We start from the raw sequence: 12,410 nt of genomic DNA, 5'->3' as shown, positions 1-12,410 counted from the left end.
AGGGAAAAAGTCCTTGTGGCTTCCTTCTTGTCCTCTCTCTTGAATTACCCGATCTTCAGGAAGCAACCTGCCATGTCATGAGGACATTCAAGCAGCCTTATGGAGAGATTCATGTGACAAGAAATTGAGGCCTCCTGTCAACCAGCAAAGACCTGAAGCCTCCTGCCAACAGCCAGATGAGTGAACCATCTTGGAAGCTGATCCTTCAGACTCAGTTAAGCCTCTAGATGCCTGCAACCCCAGCTGACATATTGACTACAACCTCATGAGACCCTGAGTCTGAACCATCCAGCTAAATTACTCCAAAATTCATGACCCACAGAAACTGTGAGATAATAAATGTTTTGAGCCACTAAATTTTAGGGTAATTTGTTACACTGAAATAATTAATGATTATACTTCCTACCAGAATGAAAATTCCATGAAGGCAGGAATCTGCTTTTTTCACTGATATTGGTTTGAACCAAATGAAATTGCCATTGTTGCATATCAAAATAGTCGAATATTGGCAATTTCATACAGATCAACCTAATATATCCTATGGAACATGGTGAGGGGAACTGAGTGGGAACAGGGTAGGAAATAAGGTGAAAAAAGAATTATCAGTGTATAAAATTTTGTACTTTTTTAAATTTAGATATAACTGACATAAAACATTGTGTAAGTTTAAGGTGTACAGTGTGTTGGTTTGATACATTTATATACTGCAATATGATTATCACTGTTAGCAAACATCTCTATCACATCACTTAATTATCATTTTTTTGCGGTGAGAACAATTAATATCAAGCCTCTTTTGTATCCTTTGAATTTTGTACCACGAGAATTTATTATCTATTCAAACACAGACAAAGACACACATACATATGCACACAAAAGCATGATGGACCTGAAATACTAGAATACAATAAGATGGATATGAGTTTGTACTTGAGGCATTCTAAGATCTTTGGTCTTGTCTAGAATGTATACAGAGAAAGAGATAAACCTTAGATTTTGTTAAGAATAACATGTTAAAACTTTAAGGGTGAGGGTGACATCAGCATTATGGTGGAGTGAGCTTTCCCCATAAACTCTCCCCTCAAAGATACAATGAAAAGGACATTCATATTCCAACAGAGGACATCACACAACACAAAAGATGTCTCAGAGACCCACACAGCCATACATAGGAAGGTGGAGGTGCTGGAGGTCCCCCACCAAGGAAGTGGAATGAGGTAAGAGAATGCTTCTCTTCCTCCTCAAAGGACAGCAACCCAGGGATTGTGCACAGCCTCTGAGAGGAAAGCAGGGAGGGAGCAGTGGCCCTCTGCAGGAACACCATAGATATCCGAGGTCCCTCGCAGCCCAGGGGAAAGCCTCCCACAGAGGTGACTAGCTATTGCAGGGGTGTCTTCATCAAGCCAACACCTCAGGAGAGCAGATAGCAAGGGCAAACTGAGAAGCCCCCAAGGTTGGGCAGGAGAAAGAAAGCACCCCTCCCCCCAACCTGGGGCCCAGGCCCAGCATCTGGGAGCTGTCCCATGGATCACAGCAGGCTCAGAATATGCAGCTCTTGACTCTCACCCAGTAGCGACAGGTGGAAGCAGTGATCAAATACTACTACAATGTGGAAGCACAAATCCATGCCGCCTAGCAGTATGAAAAAATATATTAAATCTCCAGACCGGAAAGAAAATGACAATCACCCAGAAATCAATCATGAAGACACAGAAATCTATAATCTAAATGATGGAGAATTCAAAATAGCTATCATTAAAAAACTCAACAAGTTAAGAGAATGCAGATAGACAATTCAACGAGTTCAGGAGCTACTTCACAAAAGAGATTGAAACTATAAAGTAAAACCAATCAGAAATACTGGAGATGAAAAGCACAATGGGTAAGATAAAGCAGAATATGGATTGCCTGAACAGCAGAGCTGATATCATGAAGGAAGGAATCAGCAACATTGAGGATAAAAATATAGAAATGCTTCAGATGGAGGAGGAGAGAAAACTAAGACTAAAAAGAAATGAAGAAAGTCTCCAAGAAATATCCAATTCAATTAGAAAATGCAACATAAGGATTATAGGTATTCAAGAGGGAGAAGAGGAGAATGGAGCAGAAAGCTTGTTCAAAGAAATAAGTGGAGAACTTCCCAAACCTGGGGAAGGAGATGGACATCCACATAAAAGAGGCTATCAGATCTCCTAACTATCTCAATGTAAAAAGACCTACTGCAAGGCATATTGTAGTGAAGCTGGCAAAAATAAAATCACTGAGAAAGAAAAAAATACTATGGGCAGCAAGTCAGAAGAAAATAACTTACAAAGGAAACCCTATCAGGCTTTCAGTAGAAACCTTACAAGCTAGGATAGAGTGGAATGACATATTTGAATCTTTGAAAGACAAAAACTTTCAGCCAAGAATACTCTATCCAGCAAAAATATCCTTCAGATATAATTGAGAAATAAAAACTATCCCAGATAAGCAAAAGCTAAGGGAATTCATTGCCACAAGATCCTCCCTACAATAAATCCTCAAGAGGACCCTCATACTGGAAAAAAAGAAGCAAAGAGTTATAAAGCCCTGAGTAAGGAGATAAATAGGTAGACAAAATCAGAAAATTGTAGCTATCCATCAGATCAGTTTAGCAAATACTCAAGTAAAACATTAAAGATAAAGGGAAGGAAAACACCAAAAACAAAGAAAAGCTTGTCATTTTAACCACAAACTCACGACACAAGATGGAATAAGATGTGACAAAAACAACTTAGCAGGGGAAGAGGAAAGGAACTGAATCAGCTTAGTCTAAGGAAACAAGAGGTCATCAGAAATTGGACTATCTCATCTACGAGATCTGGCATACAAACCTCACTGTAACCACTAAACAAAAAAGTAAAACAGAGACACAAATGACAAATAAAGAGAAAACTAAGAAATCCAGCATAAAAAACTACCTAACTGAATTGGTAGTCCAAAATACACAGGACAGGAAACAAAGGAAATGCACGAGAACTGGAAAACAAGCAAAAAATGGTAGCATTAAGCCCTCATCAAAAATCAGTCTAAATGTAAATGGAGTGAATTCTCCAATAAAAAGACACAGAGTGGTGAGATGGATTAAAAAACAAGACCCAACAATATGCTGCCTCCAGGAAACACACCTCAGCTCCAATGACAAACACAGACTTAGAATGAAGAGATGGATGACGATACTACAAGCTAATTGCAAACAAAAGAAAGTAGGTGTTGCCATACTTATACAAAGTAGACTTCAAGAAGAGAGATAAAGAGAGACAAAAAGGGGCAGTATATAATGATCAAAGGGATACTCTACCAAGAAGACGTAACACTTATAAATATATATGTACCCAACAGAGGAGCACCAAAGTACATAAAGCAACTACTAACAAATCTAAAAGGAGACATTAACAACAACACAATAATAGTAGGGGAACTCAACACTCCACTGACATCAATGGATAGATCATCCAGACAGAAAGTCACCAAGGAAACAGTGGAATTAAATGAAAAACTACATCAGATGGACTTAATAGTTATATATTGAACACTCTATCCAAAAACAGCAGAATACACATTCTTCTCAAGTGCACACGGAACACTGTCAAAGACAGATCATATGCTGGGAAACAAGGCAACCGTCAATAAATTTAAGAAGATTGAAATAATAACAAGCATCTTTTCCGACCACAATGCTATGAAACTAGAAATTAACTACAAGAAGAACGCTGGGAAAGGGACAAAGATATGGAGACTAAACAACATGCTACTGAACAACTAATGGATCACAGAAGAAATTAAAGGAGAAATCAAAAAATATCTGGAGACAAATGAAAATGAAAACATACCATACCAACTCATATGGGATGCAGCAAAAGCAGTACTAAGAAGGAAAATCACTGCAATACAGGCTCATCCTAACAAACAAGAAAAATCCCAAACAATCTCAAACTACACCTAACTGAATTAGAAAAACAAGAATAAACAAAGCCCAAATAAAGCAGAAGGAGGGAAATAATAAAAATCAGAGCAGAAATAAATGCAATTGAAACAAAAAAGACAGTAGAAAGGATTAATGAAACAAAGAACTGGTTCTTTGATAAGATAAACAAAACTGACAAACCTCTAGTCAGACTTAACAAAGAAAAAAAGAGAGAAAGCTCAGATAAACTTATAAACAAAAGAGAAGAAATCATAATGGATACCACAGAAACACAAAGGATTCTAAGAGAATACTATGAAAAACTATTTGCCAACAGATTGCAAAATCTAGAAGAAATGGATAAATTCTTAGACTCTTACAACCTCTCAAAGCTGAATCAAGAAGAAATAGATAATCTGAATAGATCAATCACAAGTAAACAGATTGAAAGAGTAATCAGAAGCATCCCAAAAAATAAAAGTCCAGGACCAGATGGATTCCCTGGTTAATTCTACCAAACATTCAAAGAGAATTTAATACTTATCCTTCTCAAACTATTCCAAAAAGTTAGGGAAGACAGAACACTTCCTAATACATTCTATGAAGCCAACATCACCCTGATACCAAAGGCTGACAAGGACAAGACAAAAAAGGAAAACTACAGGCCAATATCGCTGATGAACATCAAGGCAAAAATCCACAACAAAATATTGGCAACCGAAATACAGCAATACATCAAAAAGATCATACACCATGATCAAGTGGGATGCATACCAGGAACACAGGGATGGTTCAACATCCACAAATCAATCAATGTGATACACCACATTAACAAAATGAGGAATAAAAATCACATGATCATCTCAAGAGATGCAGAGAAAGCATCTGAAAAGATCTAAGAGCCATTTATCATTAAAAAAAAGTCTCAACAAAATGGGGATAGAAGGAAATTATCTCAGCATAGTAAAGGTCATATATGACAAACCCACAACCAACATCATATTCAACTGGAAAAAACTGAATGCCATCCCTCTGAGAACAGGAACAAGACAAGGGTGCACACTCTCACCAATGTTATTCACACAGTACTGGAGGTTTTAGCAAGAGCAATTAGGCAAGAAAAAGGAATAAAAGGAACCATAATAGGCAATGAAGAAGTGAAACTCTCTGTTTGCAGATGACATGATTTTATATAGAGAAAACCCTAAAGAATCCATCAGAAAACTATTAGAAATAATCAACAACTACAGCAAAGCTGTAGGGTGCAAAATCAACTTACAAAAATCAGTTGCATTTCTATACACCAGTGTCGAACTAGTAGAAAGAGAAGTCAGGAATGCAATCCCATTTACAACTGCAACAAAAAGAATAAAATATCTAGGAATAAATTTAACCAAGGAGGTAAAAGACCTATACAATGAAAACTATAAGACATTATTGAAAGAAATCGATGATTACATAAAGAAATTAAAAGAGATTCCATGCACATGGATGAGAAGAATAAATACGGTTAATATGTCCATACTACCCAAAGCAATCTACAGATTCAGTGCAATCCCAATCAGAATCTCAATGACAGGGGCTGACCCCGTGGCCGAGTGGTTAAGTTCGCGCGCTCTGCTGCAGGCGGCCCAGTGTTTCGTTGGTTCGAGTCCTGGGCGTGGACACGGCACTGCTCATCAAACCAGGCTGAGGCAGCGTCCCACATGCTACAACTAGAATGACCCACAACGAAGAATATACAACTATGTACTGGGGGGCTTTGGGGAGAAAAAGGAAAAAAATAAAATCTTTAAAAAAATTTAAAAAAAAAAGAATCTCAATGACATTCTTCATGGAAATAGAACTAAGAATCCTAAACTTCATATGGGGCAAAAAAGACCCCAAATAGCTAAAGCAACCCTGAGAAAAAAGAATAAAGCTGGAGGCATCACAATCCCTGATTTCAAAATGTACCACAAAGTTACAGTAATCAAAACGACATGGTACTGGTACAAAAACAGGCACACACATCAATGGAACAGAATTGAAAGCCCAGAAATAAAACCACACATCTACAGACAGCTAATCTTCGACAAAGGTGCCAAGAACATACACTAGAGAAAAGACAGTCTCTTCAATAAATGGTGTTGGGAAAACTGGACAGCCACATGCAAAAGAATCAAAGTAGACCATTATCTTACACCATACACAAAAAGAAACTCAAAATGGATCAAAGACTTGAAGGTAAGACCTGAAACTATACAACTTCTGGAAGAAAATATAGGTAGTACACTCTTTGACCTCGATCCTAAAAGGATCTTTTCAAATACCATGCCTTCTCTGACAAGGGAAACATAAGAAAAAACAAACAAGTGGGATTTCATCAGACTAAGGAGCTTCTGCAAGGCAAAAGAAACTAGGATCAAAACAAAACAACAAGTCACCAGCTAGGAAAAAATATTTGCAAATCATATATCTGACAAGGGGTTAATCTCCATAATATATAAGGAACTCACACAACTGAACAACAAAAAAACAAACAACCTGATCAAAAAACAGGCAGAGGACATGCACAGACATTTTTCAAATGAAGATATACAGACGGCCATTAAACACATGGAAAAGATGTTCAACATCACTAATCATCAGGGAAATGCATATCAAAACTACACTAAGATACTACCTTACACCTGTTAAAATGGCTATAATCACTAAGACTAAAAATAACAAATGTTGGAGAGGTTGTGGAGAAAAGGGAACCCTCATACACTGCTGGTGGGAATGCAAACTGGTGCAGCCACTATGGAAAACAGTATGGAGCTTCCTCAAAAAACTAAAAATAGAAATACCATATGATCCAGCTATCCCACTACTGGGTATTTATCCAAAGAACTTGAAATCAACAATTCAAAGAGACTTATGCACCCCTATGTTCACTGCAGCACTATGCACAATAGCCAAGATGTGGAAGCAATCCAAGTGCCCACTGACTGATGATTGAATAACAATAATGTGGTATATGTACACAATGGAATACTACTCAGACAGGAAAAAACAAAATCATCCATTTGCAACAACATGGATGGACCTGGAGAGTATTACACTAAGAAAAATAAGCCAGATGGAGAATGACAAACACCATATGATTTCACTCATATGTAGAAGATAAACACATGGACAAAGAGAACAGTTCAGTCATTGCCGGGGGAAGGGTGCTGGGGGTGGGCACAGGGGTAAAGGGGCGCACTCATATGGTGACGGATAATTAATAACGTACAAGTGAAATTTCACAACGTTGTAGACTATTATGAACTCAATAAAAAAAATTTGTAACAAAGAAAAGAAATTTAAGGGTAACTGATAGGAGACTGGAAATAGAACGTGTAGCTTCCAAAACAGTAGAGAGAAGAAGGGAATAAAGAAAATTAAACTAAACCAATTATAAGAAAAGAAACAAAAAATAACATATTTCTATAAAACTCTTGTTTAGAAGCTACTGTGAAATGATTATGATAAAAACAGCACCAGAATCAAGCTTAAGAAATTATTCAGGAAAAAATAAAGAGACTTCCCAATGCATATCTGAAGGCCTCTCTTAGAGCACTGATGGGGAGGGAGAAATTTCCCTCCCACCCCTCTTGAGCTCTTTTGGCTCATCTAATAATTAAATTGACACATGACATTAACAGGAAAAAAATTTTTAATTCGTACATACGGAGGTCTCATAGAAATGGGACCCACGAATTGACCAAAGCAGGCTGTTTACATACTTTTTTAGACAAAGAAACAATTATTTGTGAAGAGTTGACAAAACCAAGGGTTTCTGCTTGGGGTAGCAAATTAATGAAGAGTAATAAAGTTTGTTTATACAGCTTCCTGTGCCAGGAACTCCCTATCTCCAGAGATAAGGATGCCCTCCACCCTCCCGGCATGGGGAGGATACCTTCCCATGGGAGCTTTGTTTCCTGTTTTCAGGGGAACAAAGGAGGGTCAGAGTGTTCTTGATGCACTGGCTTTTTTTCAAGTAACTTTAATTCAAAATAATAAAAATGCCACTTTGGCATATTTTGGGGCAGCCTACCCTGAGACCCGTCGCCACCATAGATTATTCATGTTTTGATAAATTAGAGGGTGTTAATTAGAATATTTTGAATTCTATAAGAAAAATTACATTTGGAAGAATATATTAGCTCAGTGCCAAGAATTTACATTTGTCTTGCAAAGATTGCAAATTACATAGAAAATATCAAGTTTTGTAAAAGAAAGAGAAGAAGAATACTGAAGTAAAAGTAAAAGTGTCACCCAAACCAGTTTCGAGGGAAAAGAAGAAGGGCAGGAAACAACCAATTATTAAGACAGTATCCCAGAATTGAAGTAGAAATAAAAATACAAGTCTTGGGTCCGGTAATACTTATCCAATATTCATTAGGGGGTTTCCTTGCCCTTGTATAAAGATTCTGCTGTGTGACCATAATCAAAAATCAAAGATATCAAAATGTTTCTTTAAGACTAATTTGCCAAAATTAACAATGGCCAACTACAGAACTCAAAAGCGAGTTTAAAAATACCATAATTTACATTGACTCCATTTTCCCCCAAAAGTCATTTCTTTTAAAAACGCTTAACTACAAAATAGAATTTTTAAAAGAAAAATCAAAGCACTATGTAAAAATATCTCTAGAAGGAGTCACAAAAAATTGGTAACATCAGTTACCTCCTGGGAGAAAAAGAGGGTAGGAGGTTGGAGGTTGAGGCAAGAGGAAACTTCTGCATTTTGAATTAGGAGAATATAAAAGCAATTCAAAATAAATAAAATTTACTTAAAAACTATGTAAACTAACATATTTCTTTGCAATTAATTTATTCCCAATGATATAAAAACAATTACTACATCATTTTAGCTTTGCTAAGCTCAGAGAAACAAACAGAAACTCCTGCTGAGCCACGCCCTCTGCTCCTAACAAAGCAAGATGATCAGTAGACTCCTCACTTCTTCCACTGGTTTCTGTGGAACTTTGAACAACTGCACCACCAATATAATTTCCAAATATCTAAAACCACAGAAGTTTCTCGGGGATAATTTATTTTCAAATGTTAATTGGTTTTCAGCATACACTTTTTCAGTATATATATTCTTTTTTGAGAGAGAATTTACACACTATAAAATTCACCCTTATAAGGTATACAGTTCAGTGGTTTTCAGTAATATTCACAAAGATGTGTAACCATAATTACTATGTAATTGCAGAACATTTTCATTACCCCTAAAAGAGGCCCCACACCCATCCGCAGTCACTCCCCAGTCCCCTCCACTCAGGGCCCCTGGCAAACACAAACCTACTTTCTATCTCTCCGGATTTGCCTATACTGGTCATTTCGTAAAAATGGATTCATTCAATACATGGTTTTGTGTCTGGAATTCTTTCCCTTGGCATAATATTTTCAAGGTTTAACACTATGTGGAACGTATCTGTACTTCATTGTTTTCACTTTCTTGATGGCATTCATTGAAATACAAAAACTTTCAATTATTATGAAGTCCAATTTATCTATTTTTTCTTTTGTTGCTTCTGTTTTTGGTGTCATATCTAAGAAACCATTGACATATTAAAAGCAATAATAGAAGATTTACTTCTATGTTTTCTTCTAAGAGTTTGGTAGTTTCAGCTCTTACACTTAGGTCTTTACATCCATTTTGAGTTCACAGTTGTACATGGTGTGCAGTAGGGATCCAACTTACATTCTTTTATATGTGGATGTCCAGTTCTCCCAGCACCATTGTTTGAACAGTTTTATTGAAATATATTTCACATTTAATAAAATTCACACATTTAAGGTGTAGAATTCAACAGGTGTTACTATATTCAGAGATATGTGCAACCATCACCACAGTCAATTTTAGAACATTTTCATCACCTCAAAAAGAAGCCCCGTACCCTTTACCTATCACATCTCCTAAGCACCCACCCCCAATGCTTGGCAACCACTAGTCTTGCTCTCTAAATAGATTTTCCTCTTCTGGACATTTCATACAAATGGAATCATATAATATGTGGTCTTTTGTGAATGGCTTCTTTCACTCAGCATGTTTTCAAGGTTCATCCATGTTCTAGGATGTGTCAGTACTTCCAGTCCTTTTTACAGATGAATAATATTCCATTGTATGGATATAACACATTTTGTTTATCCATTAGTCAGTTGATGGACATTTGGGTTGCTACTACCTTTTGGCTACTAAGAATAATGTGGCTATAAATATTCATGTACAAATTTTTGTGTTTTCATTTCTCTTGGGTAATACTTAAGAGTGAAACTGCTGGCTCATATGATGACTGTTTACTTGTTTAAGGGACTGCCACACTGTTTTCCAAAGCATTTGCACCATTTTACATTTCCACTAGCAGAGGATGAGGGTTCCAATTTCTCCGTCTCCTCACCAACACTTGTTATTATCTGATATTTTTATTTTAACAATCCTAGTAGATGTTAAGTGGTATCTCATTATGATTTTGATTTCCATTTCCCTGGTTATTAGTGATGTTGAACATCTTTTCATGTGCTTATTGGCTGTTTGTGTATCTTTTTTTAGAGAAATGTCTATGCAAGCCCTTTATTCATTTTTTAATATGGTTTTTTGATATTGAGCTGTAGGCTTTCTTTATACATTCTGGTTATTAATGTCTTATCAGATATATGATTTCCAAATATTTTCTCCTATTCTGTGGGTTATCTTCCCATTCTCTTGAGTCTTTTGATGCTGAAAAGTTCTCAATTTTATTATTTTTTTTCAAGGAAGATCAGCCCTGAGCTAACATCTGCTGCAAATCCTCCTCTTTTTGCTGCGGAAGACTGGCCCTGAGCTAACATCCATGCCCATCTTCCTCTACTTTATATGTGGGACGCCTACCACAGCATGGCTTGCCAAGTGGTGCCACGTCCACACCCGGGATCTGAACCGGTGAAACCCAGGCCACCGAAGCACAATGTGCACACTTAACCACTGTGCCACCGGGCCAGTCCCAAAAGTTCTCAATTTTGACAAAGTCCACTGTATCTATTTTTTTTTTTTAAAGATTGGTACCTGAGCTAACAACTGTTGCCAATCTTTTATTTTTTTTTCCTGATTTATCTCCCCAAATCCCCCCCAATACATAGTTGTATATCTTAGTTGCAGGTCCTTCTAGTTGTGGCCTGTGGGATGCCGCTTCAATGTGGCCTGACGAGCGGTGCCATGTCTGCGCCCAGGATCCGAACCGGTGAAACCCTGGGCCGCCGCAGCAGAGCGCGTGAACTTAACCACTCGGCCATGGGGCCAGCCCCTATTTTTTCTTTTGTTGCCTCTATTCAGTGTTTTAATTGAGATATAACTGACATATAAGATCATATTAGTTTTAGGTGTACCACATAATGATTTGAGATATGCATACATTGCAAAATGATTAGCACCATAAGTTTAGTTAATATCCATCACCACGCATAGTTATAAATTTTTTTCTTGTCATGAGAACTTTTAAGATTTACTCTCTTAGCAACTTGCAAATATACAATACAGTGTTGTTAACTACAGTCACCATGCTGTACATTACATCCTCATGACTTATTCATCTTATAACTGGAATTTTATACCTTTTGACCACCTTCACCCATTTCACCCACTGTCTCTGGCAATGCACCAATCTGTTCTCTATATCTACTAGTTTGGTTTTTTTAGATTCCACATATAAGTGAGCTCATACAGTATTTGTCTTTCTCTGTTTGACTTATTTCACTAGCATAATGCCCTCAAGGTCCATCCATGTTGTTGCAAGTGGCAGGATTTCCTTCTTTTTTATGGCTGAATAAAATGTGTGTGTGTGTATACATATGTATATATGTACATATACATATATATATATATATATACTCACACACCACATTTTTTTGGTCCATTCATCTGTCGATGGACACTTAGGTTGTTTCCATGTCCTGGCTATTGTAAATGATGTTGCAATGAATATGGTGATAGTGGTTCCATTTCCTCTGGATAAATAACCAGAAATGGAATTTCTGGATCATATGGTAGTTCTATTTTTAATTTTTTGAGGAACCTCCATACTGTTTTCCATACCTATTCACTTTCAAAATGTAAAAATCTTGGAAAAGTTTAAAGAAAAATTTATCCCTAGGCCCACCATTCTCAGTCTTAATTTCAACTAGCACTAATTATAAAACAGTTGTAATTTATAGTGTGACTTGATCTGAATAGATTCATAATTATTAGTCTATTTGTGTTATTTACTTTTAAAGTTATAGCTAAAGCTATTCCAAATACAATAATCAACAATTCAGTTATGTCCAGTGATTCTTCTTATGAACTTAGTGTTAAATTATTACCTATTTTTACATAGAGACTTATAATATCTATTCAATAGAAAAGAGTACATTTTGTCTAATTTTTGTTTTTAATAACTTGAATCAGCCTTTATTCAAGGTCAAAAAATCATGATCTCTAATGAACTAC

At 36.6% G+C, this 12,410-nt stretch overlaps 1 protein-coding gene across 2 annotated transcripts in view; it reads right to left on the bottom strand.

The window, feature by feature from the left end:
• ATP7A (ATPase copper transporting alpha) overlaps positions 1-12,410 on the bottom strand; it is a 132,218-nt gene that overhangs the window by 69,495 nt on the left and 50,313 nt on the right. The window lies entirely within an intron of this gene.

The sequence above is a fragment of the Equus asinus genome, chromosome X, assembly GCF_041296235.1.
Source record: "Equus asinus isolate D_3611 breed Donkey chromosome X, EquAss-T2T_v2, whole genome shotgun sequence".
In the NCBI taxonomy this organism is placed as follows: Eukaryota; Metazoa; Chordata; class Mammalia; order Perissodactyla; family Equidae; genus Equus; species Equus asinus.
Note: the sequence above shows the minus strand (reverse complement) of the source record. Positions and strands in the feature narration are given on the sequence as shown.